Source organism: Myotis lucifugus, unplaced genomic scaffold (assembly GCF_000147115.1).
Source record: "Myotis lucifugus unplaced genomic scaffold, Myoluc2.0 scaffold_7, whole genome shotgun sequence".
Lineage (NCBI taxonomy): Eukaryota > Metazoa > Chordata > Mammalia > Chiroptera > Vespertilionidae > Myotis > Myotis lucifugus.
The window spans coordinates 11774123-11786609 of NW_005871055.1; the positions used below are offsets into that span (position 1 = coordinate 11774123).

A 12487-nucleotide genomic window follows, 5' to 3' on the forward strand; every position below is an offset into this window, starting at 1 on the left:
TTCCTTTCCTCCACCTAACCGCCCCCCCTTCACTTTTCTCACCCTCACCCCCTGTTGTCTGCATCCATCGCTTATGCTCATATGCATGCATACAAGTCCTTTGGTTGATCTCTCCCCCTCACCCCCACCCTCCCCTACCTTCCCTCTGAGTTTTGAGCATCTGATCAATGCTTCTCTATATCTACATCTGTTTTTGTTCATCAGTTTATGTTGTTCATTATAATCCACAAATGAGTGAGAGCATGGGATATTTATCTTTCTCTGACTGGCTTATTTCACTTAGCATAATGCTCTCCAGCTCCATCCATGCTGTTGCAAATGGTAGGAGTTCCTTCCTTTTTACAGCGGCAGAGTATTCCATTGTGTAGATTACTCTTATTTTGGACTGGTTTCCAGAAATACTCCCAATGCCCACAGTACTGACTCTACTGGTGACTGAGCTGGTAGTTAACGTAAATAGGCTCTATGGCACCTGGCACCAAGATAACCTAGGTGTTTGGCTCTGTTTAGAGTTATACTTCCCCTCTCCCTCACTCTCTATATCCTGCAGCAATGAGTTTCTGTAATAAAAAACACTCTTCCAGAATTTCTCTGATCTGATTTCTTCTGTCTCACTTTTGCCAGAATCACACTTGCCAAGGTTTCCAGTGACTCCTAGCCACCAACCAAAAAGGACTGTTTCCCATGCTTGATCAGTCATCTGTTCACCTTGTAATAAAGCTTATTTATATTGTACTTGTACCATGCGAACACATGAGACAAGGGTGCAGTTCCTGCTTTCTTACATTCTAGTAGAGGAGAAAGTAATAAGCAGACACTTATGTCTGGATCTTGACCCAGTCTTAGGGTGGGCTTCCTAGGACTCTGCATGACTTGCTCCACTGGGTCAATTTATAGCTTAATTCCTTCCTTTGTCTGATGTATGTTTTTTGCCTTTTAATTCAAGCTACTCTTTGCCTTTTAATTCAATATCCTCCTTTGCAGATATGTTGTTTGTGATCCTGCCTTTATGAAGCCCCTTAATAAAATGCAGATTTTTAAATGTCTACTATGCTTAGATCAAGCTGCAATATCATAAAAAATATCTAAGAGATTAAGAGTCCAGAAAATGAAAGTTTAAAGGAAGGCAAGAATGAAGTGTATAACAACAACAACAAAAAGACATGGCAAAACAGAACGTTTATCATGTTAGAATGAGAATCTGGTTTTTATGGGCATTTATCCTCTATAGATATTTATGAACATTAGTTGTCAGCATTCAAGGAGGTTCATTCGGCCAGTAAGTGACAGATGATGGAGCTGGTCATTACCAGCATCTGTTCTGATTGGATGGTGCCAGAGTGGATTTGCATGAAGATAATCAAGCCTCACCATCAGAACACTTTATAGCTATGTGATAGCCTAAGGAAAGTGTTGATTCGCATGGTCATATGTTTTGTAAAATTTGTGCACCTTGGATGTATTGACTTTAGTTGCTTAAGACACTGACTCCTTCCAGTGTGACTTCCTCTCCATCACATTTCCCCTTGAATTGGGACCAGGCTAAGGGAAGTGGAGCTATGCAAGCATTTAGCTTGGGTTAGTGGGATATTATTTGTGAGGTTCCCAGGTATTTCTGTGTAGAGTTAAATATTTCTAGCCACTCTTATTTTGGACTGGTTTCCAGAAATACTCCCAACGCCCACTGTACTGACTCTACCGGTGACTGAGCTGGTAGTTAATGTAAACAGGTTCTATGGCACCTGGCACTAGAAATATATGAGTAATAGAAGATAATCAAGGTTTGAAATGGAGGGAGCTAGAAGCTCCTTTTGTGATAAATTATTCCAACGATCAGATATGTAACATTTTAAGCTGAGGATTTAATTCTCATCAATACCTTGTCAAATAGAAGTTTTCTCTTTCCAGGAAAGAATTGATAATTCAGCATATACAATTATAAATACACTGTATAAAATTATTTTTCATACATTTCCATGGGAAATCCATAGAAATATTCTGATATTAATAAGTGAATTGTAACAAATAATTTCAAATGACAAAAGCAATAATACATTAAGAAGATAAAAATCTTTGAGAAGAAGTAATGGATACACTCTTGGATTCTTGGCAGTCTAGTTAATAAGAGAAATGATCTGATGTCACCCCTAGAACCCAGCAAGATGGGCCTCTGCTCTGGGTTCCTGCTCCCAAGGTTCCAGCTCTAGCTCTTCACCTGCCTTGTCCACTCCAAGGGTGAGGCATCCAAGGGGGGCAAGGGGACACTTGCCTTTCAGTAGTATTAAGCAGTGGGGCATTTAGGGCAAGAAATTGACACCTGCTGCCCCAAACTGGAGACCAGTATTTGGAAAGCACATTCAGAACATTTTTTTGTGTGAAGCACTCTGGAGACAGAGTGGCAAACCAGGTCATATAGCTAGTGTATTAGAGATGCCAGACAATTGAAAATAAAGCACAATTATGTGACATGTAGAAAATAGCCCCCCACTTAGGCCATCCCACAGGAACTAGGGAGAGCCAAGTACCTCAGAATGATGGAGTTAAGGGGAAGCTGGCTGGTGAGCGAGGCCTTGGGAGAGATGACTGTCATTGTGATGTGTGGGTGTGGGCTGGCAAGGCCGAGATGGTGAGAGGCCTGTGCTTTGCCTCCCAGAGCCAGGAGGAATGTGTGGTGACCCTTGCATCCTGCCTGCCTGCCTGGCTGAGGTTGCAGCCAGACTACAAACTGAAATGAAAATATCCTTCTAAGGGTATTTCAGGTTCAAAATCCAGTTGGCTAGTGGGAGGAAAAGGATATTATCTGATTACAGATAGTGGCAGCCAATGTAGACTGTTACTCATAGAGTCAACATGTGCTGGGAATTCCAGGGAGGTGCATGCCAGAAAACCTGCATCCTGGTACTTGACTTCTGGTTTAGGGAAACAATGGGGTTGGGGGTGGGGTGCCGGAGGGTGTGTGTGTATCTGTGGAACTGAATATTCATCTCTAGTTATGGTGTGACTGGAGCCATAAGGTCACTTCCCCATTCCTCAAAAGCTTGGGGATTTCTCAGAAAACTGGATTCTGGAGTATGATGCTTACCTTTATTCAACTCACTCCACACATATCTATGGTGCGCTGGCTCTGTGCCAGTCAGTTGTGCTAAGAACTGGAATGTAAAGACACAAAAGACAAATTTTGGGTTTTGCAAATTTAATAGGGGACTTACAAAATTATGTTATGACAAAGAATGACCTAGCAGGGACTGGCAGCTACTTGTTATTCTTTGGAAGCTGGCATTGGCTGAATTATGTGAATGAATTTCAGACTGTGAACAAAGATGGATGTTTGGAATAAGTTAATTTGGGGCCTCAAGACCTTCTGCTTCTTGACGAGTCTATTTTCCCTTCACTCTGCTTTTCAGCACATCCCGGTCAGCTGCCTCATGGGTCTCTGGATGAGTAGAAATACTTTGAGCATTCAGTAAAGGTCACGACGCTCTGTAAATATCCTCAGTACGAAGCCCTCCAGTGGCTCCTTCCAAATTGGTTCATTCCTGCAGAGATGGCCAGGGTGGCTGATACAGTACGGCCCTTAATCTGGGACCACAGCACCAGCTGTTGGGAGTTTTGCCAAAGCCAGAGTGTACTTCGGTTAACCCCGAGAATTTACACAGTGGTTCTGCTGTAAAAGTGTATACTCCTCCCTCAAGAGAGCCAGCGGGGCCAAAACAGTGGATGTTTTCAGGGCTGTAATGTGAGTAAATTCTGAAACGAATGGCCATGAAGTCAGTGCTTTATCTTCTTCCAAAGGTAGAAGCATGAATGCTATTCTGTGCTTTAAAGTTTATGGCTTGTAGCAATAGGGCAGCATGTTCTTACAGGGTGACGCACAGGCTGTTCTGCACGATGCTCAGCAAGACTGGCTGACGTGACTCCACATTTGGGGAAAAAGGGAGAATGTCTTAAAACACAAGACTGGAGAAGTGAAAAAGTCCATAAAAAGTTTAAGTTGATGGTGACAAGGACTAGCGTTTAGTGATAGGATTGCCCCTGTGAACTGTGAAATTAAAGTAGCAGCAGTCAGACTACTATAGTTTAGTGGGATTGTGGGCCAACTCCTGAAAAATAGCCGATTTAAGCTTAAAAGCACCCAGCTACAAATATGCAGGCAAATGGACTCTTCTTTGCTCTTACCTACTTTTCAAACTAGTTAGTTTGAATTATTTGTATGGTTAAAAGTTAATGCTTATGTGATACAATTTGCTTTGTAGCTCAAGAAAAGTGATGATAGTAATAGGTTGCTTTTCAAACAGGTTTAAATTCATTGTTAGTGTTGATAAATAACCTCCTAAGCCTCTACAACAGTGGTTCTCAACCTTCCTAATGCCGCGACCCTTTAATACAGTTCCTCATGTTGTGGTGACCCCCAATTTCATTGTTACAAATTGAACATAATTAAAGCATGGTGATTAATCACAAAAACAATATGTAATTATATATGTGTTTTCCGATGGTCTTAGGCGACCCCTGTGAAAGGGTCGTTCGACCCCCAAAGGGGTTGGGACCCACAGGTTGAGAACTGCTGCTCTACAATATGCTTCCTAAAGAGAGCTTAGAAACGTCTCCTCCCACGCCTTGGACAGTTCTTTGCAGCAAATGACTGGAAGTTTGTAGTTGCTGCTGTGGTTGCTGCCGACCATGATGGTGATGACAAAGATAGCTAATGTGAGTGCTCACTAGGCAGCAGGCTCTCTACTTTGCAGTCTGCATTCATTAGCTCATTTAACCTTCACCACTGTGAGTCAGATATGCTCGGCTCCATTTCATAGACGAGGAGATGGGGAGGAGAGGCTAAGTCTGTGTTCACATGTGTATATAACCATTCTGGTGGTGGTGGTGATGGGGCGGGGTGGGGGGGGGGGCGGCACACAAGTGTTTCAGGTGCTTTAGTCTAAGCTCTTAATCGCTCTACTCTCCTGATTTTGTGATACTAATGAAACTTGACTGCTCTCTACTTCTACCCTCACAGATATATATCAACCCACATAAATAAACCAGGTGTTTTTCCCCAGACAAAGATGCTATTTAGAGGATATAGTTCAGAGTTTTAAAAAAGCAAAGTTGGGAATCCAGTCTTCTTTTAATGAGATATTTGATGCCAGGTCCTTGGGAGTATCTTAAGATGGTATTCCCTTTGTCATTTTTTAAAAAATATATTTTATTGATTTTTTACAGAGAGGAAGGGAGAGAGATAGAGAGTTAGAAACATCGATGAGAGAGAAACATCGATCAGCTGCCTCCTGAACATCTCCTACTGGGGATGTGCCCGCAACCCAGGTACACGCCCTTGACCAGAATCGAACCTGGGACCTTTCAGTCCGCAGGCCGACGCTCTATCCACTGAGCCAAACCGGTTTCGGCTTCCCTTTGTCATTAATAAATACTTTCATTTTTGTTTCTTCCCTTTCTTTTTAGTTACTGAAAAGAGAAGAGAAAAGAAAAGAAAAGAAAAGAAAGAAGAAAAGAAAAGAAAGGAAGAGAAATACTGTCCCATGGGCCAAGGGCCAAGCAGTTCTGGTGTGGAGACTCTAGTTGCAGTCTGATCACCTTCACTCACAGGCTGTGTGATTAAAAGAAGATACGTCATACAGAAAACTCATGGAGATCAGACAATTTGCTTCCCACCTGGCAAGGATGTATTGAGACTTAATGTAGACAGAAGTGATTTTAGTTTCTCTATTGGATGATGTAAACCAGCGGAGTTCAGGACTCTGCCCTAAAACTTGCTAAGAAAAGATTCTCCAGATTGGGCAACCAAATGCTTAATTAAATCATTTTTGAAACACTGTTCCCTAAAGAGGTATATGAGAAAGGACAAAGGAGAATATGTATATGTTTAGTAAAGACTGTGTACTTTCAGGGTGCCCTTTCAGCTAATGATAATGGCCCAGCAGTGTAAACATTCAGTGCTGTCCTGGGGTTAATATCTGAGGGAGCGCTGGGCAAAGAGCACGAGTACCTGGGAGCTGGTTCAGTGTGGTGAGGACAGAAAACAGTCCTTGGAAGAAAGCCTTGAAGGGGAGGGGAACCCTTCCAGAGGTGGCCGGCACTCAAGGAGATCAGCACAGGGGCTCCAAGGGATGGGGACAATGGCTACTACAAGAATATTATTATTAATCATAACCCTTCTACCACTTATTATTATGGCTCTTCAGTCTTTTACTTTCTAAAATAACTGTGTATATATATATTGTCTCTTTTTCTTGTTTTAATTGGAATCCTGTGCAGAGATCATCCCATTTTACACTTGAAGCACTGAGGGCTCAGAGAACCAGATTGACTTGCCAAGAGTTAGTTTATGTGAGGCTCCTGGACTGTGAGCTTACTCTATGGTACATGGTCTTTAACATCATAATAGTGCCCTGACCATAAACACTGGAAATTATAGAGAAAGAAACAATTTTAAAATTGAATAATTTAAAATGCATTTGGACATAAAGCCCTACAGATTTACAAGTTATTCTTGCTACTGAGCCTAGAGATTAACTTAAGGGACTTGAATGTTATTTTTTTCATAATTCTACTTTTTATCTTTTTAAAGAAGAAAAAGTCATCTAGAACCCTATCATTTTTCCTTGTTTTCCCCACAATGAACATGAATTTGCATTTTCTTTCTGATTTTAAGTAATAAAGCATGATCATTATATAATATTCAAATAATATACAAAAATATAAAGACAAAAGTAAAAGAATCCTCACCATTCAGAGTTTGAAGATCATGCATCTACTCTTTGTGCAGATACTTGGAATTTCCTAGTTAAAGAAAGCTAGGCTAGTAGTCTTTTATAGAGAAATCAACATTCCAAATTTTCTTTTACAATACAGATTTTCTCTAACACCAGCTTGCTTAATGTGGATCATACCTTTGCTTGATAACCACCTGGAAAAAATGGTGAAAATTAGTACATTTGGGGCAAGCCAGTATTTTGTGGAGCAAGGAAGTTGTAGGACATTAAGGAAATATCTGGCATAGACACTGAAGAGGGGTTTGGTCTGTTCAGTTCAGTAGGTTTATCTTGAGTTCCTATTCTGTGTTCCTTGTGCCTATAAGGGACACAGAACAGGATAGATCTTGTCCTGTTGCACGTCTTGCAGACAGATAACTTCTGAGCATGTGGGATGTGGTGAGGTAGATCTGAGTGCTGTGGAGCAGGGTTGAGGGCGAGGCAGGCCTTGGAGCCCAGGTTACTTCATGGTGGGGAAGGCTTCCTGGAGGAAAGAAAACGCCATAATTGGGTCTTGAAGGAGTTAAGCTGGTGTAGGAAGGATTCCAGAAAGAAGGAACAGTAAGTATATGAACAGGCAGGGAGGTAGGAATAATGTTGTGGATGAGGAAAATCTGCAGACAGTTCAGTATTATGTGTGTTGATGGGGAGAGGTCAGTCAGATCAAGTGGGTCTTGAATGTGAGGGTAAAGAACTTAAGACTTAACCCTGGAAACAAGGGACAAAACCTTCACATGGCAGGCCTGTGTCTAGAAAGATCAGTAGGGTAATAGAAGGTGAGCAGGGTGGATCTGAAAGGGAAAGTGGGAACAGGTAGGAGATTTGGTCAGGTTCCCGTTGAGGAAAAATGAGGGCATGGGTAAGGTGAGGTGCTGGGGATGGAGAGGAGGGCTGGAAGGGAAAGGAAAGGTTTCAGGAAAAGGACTGCTGTGGCAAACTAGGAGAGGCTAACCCCAGAGTTCTAGCAGCAGAACGCACCACCCAAGCCCACCCTTTCAGAGGCTGGGGCACTGAGGAAATAGGGAGACTATCCCTTGAGTTTTTTCTCGAGTGAGCTGAGGCACTGGAGAGAAAGTTTGCTACCTTCATCGGGAAAGAGAAAATAATAAATTAAAAAGTAATCCTGGGATCTTTGGGGGGGGAAAAAAAAGGATAGGAAAAATGTGCAAGTTTGGCTTGGTTTTCTCCAGTTCAGAAATCTTCTAAGAGACGTGAAAGATTTGGAAAGGAGATGAGAGAACAAGTTACGAGTAAAGGGTGCGAGTGCCCACCCACGCAGCAGTCATTCCCCCAGAGCCAGGAGTGGTGGCAGCTGAGGCTCTTCACAGAGTCCCCCTCCGAGATTTGTGGGGCCCATGGTCCGGCCCACTTCCTGGGGCACTGTGCACCCAGTGACTGGTTATGGTGGGGTACACGGGAACTGCCACCTTGACTTAATTTGGGTCACTGCTGACCTCCCCCTGGGTAAGATGAGGCTCAGGTTCTTACAGCATTGAAGTTCAATGTCTCCTCCACCCAATCCTATTTCCTTTACCCCCCAACAGGTCTTGATCCACAGAGCACTTCTTAAGAGTCCTTGTGGGACCCAAGTCTCCATCAGAATCCTGTTTCTTGGGAGCCTGATCTGCAGCACTAAAGAAGTGAAACTGTTCATTATTAGGAAGATTAGTGGTAAGAATTTATATTATTAGTGAGGTGGGTGAAAGTGTTGCCTGTAAATTGGTTGGCCAAGTCCCCAGAGAATGGTCTTTGATGTCAGACAGACCTGAGTTTGAGTCCCTGCTCTGTTACTTATCAACTCTGAGATTTTTGAGAAAGTCAGGGACTTTATCTATAAAGCTGGAAGTCATACTTACCTTGTGATCATATTCACTTTACAGTCACATTTACCATCCTAACGTGGGGGGACAAGTGAAATGGCTATTCTTACTGAATCCCTAGTGCTTGGAGCAAAGAAGGGTCCTCCGTGAGTGCTGAGGGAGGGCAAGTGAGCAACACTGCTCATGGGTTTCATTCAGAGAGGTATTGGCAGTAATCCAGGCTTCAGAATTTAAGGAAAGGAATGTAAAAAGTAAAAGGAAAATATATCATGGTGGAAAGAGAAGGTTATTGCTGCCAAGACCTAGATGAGTAGACTCATCGAACTTCACATATCTAATTCCTGAAAGATATCCTAGCAAGTCAGTTAAATTAACATTTTAAAGCATTTGCTATTAATGAGATGCTGGGGAAGACACGATGGTCATTTTCTAAAGGACCCTAATTACAACTCTGCTAGTGGCTTAAAGAATTTATTTTATGAGAAAAGAGTGTATATAATCATTAAATGTAGTCAAGGCATTGATTAGGTACTCAAAAATATTTATTGAATGAAGTATATTATATGAGACACTTCAAGTTGTTAAGTGTCTTAGGACTAGTAGAATTTATACCATATAAGAATTAGATATTTAAAAATGAAGATGATATGTCACAGAAGTTAGCCAAACAGAAAAGGAAAAATTAACTAAGAAAGAGTAAAACACTTAATACAGGAACATTCTTAAGTCTAAATGGACTCAGTGAGAGGTGGGTGGGTACAAGATAAGGCACTCGAGAGTTCTGAATGGATTTAATCCTTCTTATCTATGCTCACAAAAGAAGCTGGCTACCAGAAGGCAAAAACAAAGCAGAATCATCTCTAAGGAATTCTGTATTTGTCTTTGAATGTCTTATAGGATGATTCTTTGGTTCATATCTACTGTCCTGGTTAAATTGGTTCCAATGTTTCATTTCCTGAGTATGCACCAGCTGATAGTAAGGGGTGACACTCAGCAATGTGTTGGGGAACTTTTCTTCCCTGGGATTAAAATTGTGGACATGTATAATCCACAGACAGAGCTGGGAGGAAGTTAATCATTCTAGGTATCTGAGTTTTCCACATCCCAGGTAAAACTACCCCAAAAGTCACAAGTTCAAGTGCCCACGGGTAAGGTAGTTCATGTAAATGAGTAAAGCAGTCTATGTTTAAAGGAAAAATGAATGAGGATATATAACTGTGGTTCATCCATACCATGGACCACTACTCAGCAATAAAAATAAACCAAGTATTGATTTACTCAACAACTTGGATAACTCTCCAGGGAATTATGATGAGTAAAAAAGCATAATCTACAAGGCTATCCAGTGTTTGATTCCATTTATATCAACATTCTTAAAATGCAAAATTATAGCAATGGAGAATAGATGAGAGTTTACTGAGGGGCAAGAATGGGGGTGGTGATGGGATGGGTGTGGTGTTTGTGAGGGACCCTTGTGGGGATTGAACTGTCAGCACCTTGACTCTACCAATGTCAATATTCTGGTTGTGATGTGGTTCTAGAGTTTTGTAAGATGTTACCGGAGAGAGAAAGTGGGGAAAAGAACATGGGATTTCTCTGTATTATTTCTTACAATTGCATGTGAACCTATAATTATCTTCAAATAAAACTTCAATTAAAAAAAAGGAGTGGTGGGGACTGTGGGGAACTAGAGAGCACATAACCCTTTTAAGAACAATGGAATTAAAAAAAAAATGTTGCCATACAGTGCAGACCCAAAATAACAAGCACCTCCCCAAACCAACCAACCAACCAACCAACCAACCAACCAACCAAGAAATAAAAATGTCTGATCCCTGATCCCTGATCTACCTACTTAAGCTCTAAACAATTGTAACTATTTTACATGTAAGTCTTTAAAAAATGTATTACACACTCCCCTGCCTTCTTATACATAGTGTACTGAGTTTAGCAAAATAATCTCAATTGTTCCTAGAAGCAGAATGCCTTTGTCTGCAAATCATAAATAACCTCACTGGAAATGGCTTCAACACTGAGAAAAGGGCATTTGTTTGTATAAGAAGTTGAAATAGAGGTTCAAAGAGTTTAGGCTCTTCAATATTATTACATGAAGCTGGGCTGCCATGCTGTAAGGTTTACAATTGCTTTTAGGGTTTTTCTGTCTTTTTTACTGTCAGGCTTTATCGTAATGTTTACCTGATACTGTCAGCATGCTGGCTTGCAGCAGACTTTTATTTCCTTCAAATTTATTGTGTGCTTGGAGAGTGGTTAACAAAACCTGTTGGGAAGTGGTGTGTGTGAGTGTGTGTGTGTGTGTGTGTGTGTGTGTGTGTGTGTGTGTAAACAGGTGTCCAGTAGGAATCCAAGGGTCTGAGTAGTCACTCTTTTATGTATAGTCTTTGTAACATCCATTTTGACAGCTCAAAGGCCATATTAGTTCCAAATATTCAAGACTTCTGACAGACTGCATTTTGAAAAGGTAAAATGAAACTTAAAATTGGAAATTGCATGGTGTTTTGCTCATTTCAAACTGGCCAGAATAATACTACTGAGAGGCAGCATGTAAGAGAGTTAAGAACCACAACTCTGCAGACAGACTGTCTGGTTCAAACCCTGGCTGTAACACATACCAGCTGTGTGACTTTGGCAAGTTACATAACCTCTCAGTGTCTCAGTTTCTTTAGCGGTAAAACAGGGATGATGATAATATCTATTTCATAGGGTTGTTAGGGTTAAGTGAGTTATATGTGTAAATAACTCAGAAGAGTATCTGAAACATTGTAAGTGCTAAATATGTTTATATATGTTAAGCAACAGTATCATTATGAATAAGAATGTTGACAACCCTACTCACCATCCTCATGTAACTTCCATGATCAGCAGGTCTGGCAGGTTTTCAACCATAGGTAAGGTTATAATGTAGTTTTCCCTAAGGTTTCTGAATTATTATCACCAGGACAGTAGCACCTGAGCCTTTCCTCTGACTGACTCTCTGGGAGTCGCACATTTGGGGTGTAGGGAGGGAGGAGTGGTAGGTGGTGTTCCTTTTTTCCTCCTTGCCTTCTTTTTATTTTCCTTCCTCTACACCATCCATCCAGAGGAAATTCAAGATATCCACATTCTTCACCTCTGAAATAATGGGAGAAAAGGGTCTGATATTTTATGGCAGTTTTCTTCTTACAAATGGCTTGCATTCCAGATGCCAGGGCAGCCACTTGGAAATCAGAACCTATTTTCCTAAGAAACACTACTATGCATGGTGATTCTCAGCCCAGCCCAAAGAAGCCCTTTACATATAGAACTGAAATATTACACTAATAAACAGGGTGAACACATGCAACTTTAACAGGGTCTGTGGTGCACTGATGAAATCTCTGTCACATTCCGGAGTGCAGCGACAGGGGTGCAATCCTCTAGGGTCCAGCACTCCGCATAATTAAAGACACTTCCACCTTCTGTGAGGCCACTCACCAGATAGAACAATCTCATAAAGGAGGTGCCTTTTTTGGGAGGCGAACATTCTACTTGGCAAAATTTACCCAAAGGAGGGGAAGGTTGGGCTCCAAACCCAGACTTCCCCCGTTGGCCCGCTGCTCACAAGAAGAGTGTGAGAGCATTATTGTGCGTGTGCTTTGCAGAAAGCCCATTCTGTATGCTCTCACTGCAGCTGCAGACCTTGATGACTTGACTGTTTTTATAACGATGATGAATAAAAGCAAAGTCCTTGAAGAAAAAAGTTCATTTTGGTTTTTCAAGGCAAGTCAGCAGCAGCCCCAGACTTTGCAATCCTTTTTGCCCTGTGCTCCCTGCTCAGAGCCTCACATTTGTGCGTCGTTTGCTGTAACTGAAAATGCCGTGGTCTCTAGAAAGCTAAGTGGATGCAGATGGGTCTGGAATTGT

General features: G+C 41.6%; 1 long non-coding RNA gene across 1 annotated transcript; it reads left to right on the forward strand.

The window, feature by feature from the left end:
- Positions 1 to 5617: 5617 nt before the first annotated feature.
- Positions 5618 to 10251, forward strand: LOC111824522. The gene is made up of 2 exons (XR_002827617.1): positions 5618 to 5842; positions 8312 to 10251. It is a non-coding gene; the product is annotated as an uncharacterized LOC111824522 (long non-coding RNA).
- The last annotated feature ends 2236 nt before the right edge of the window (positions 10252 to 12487 follow it).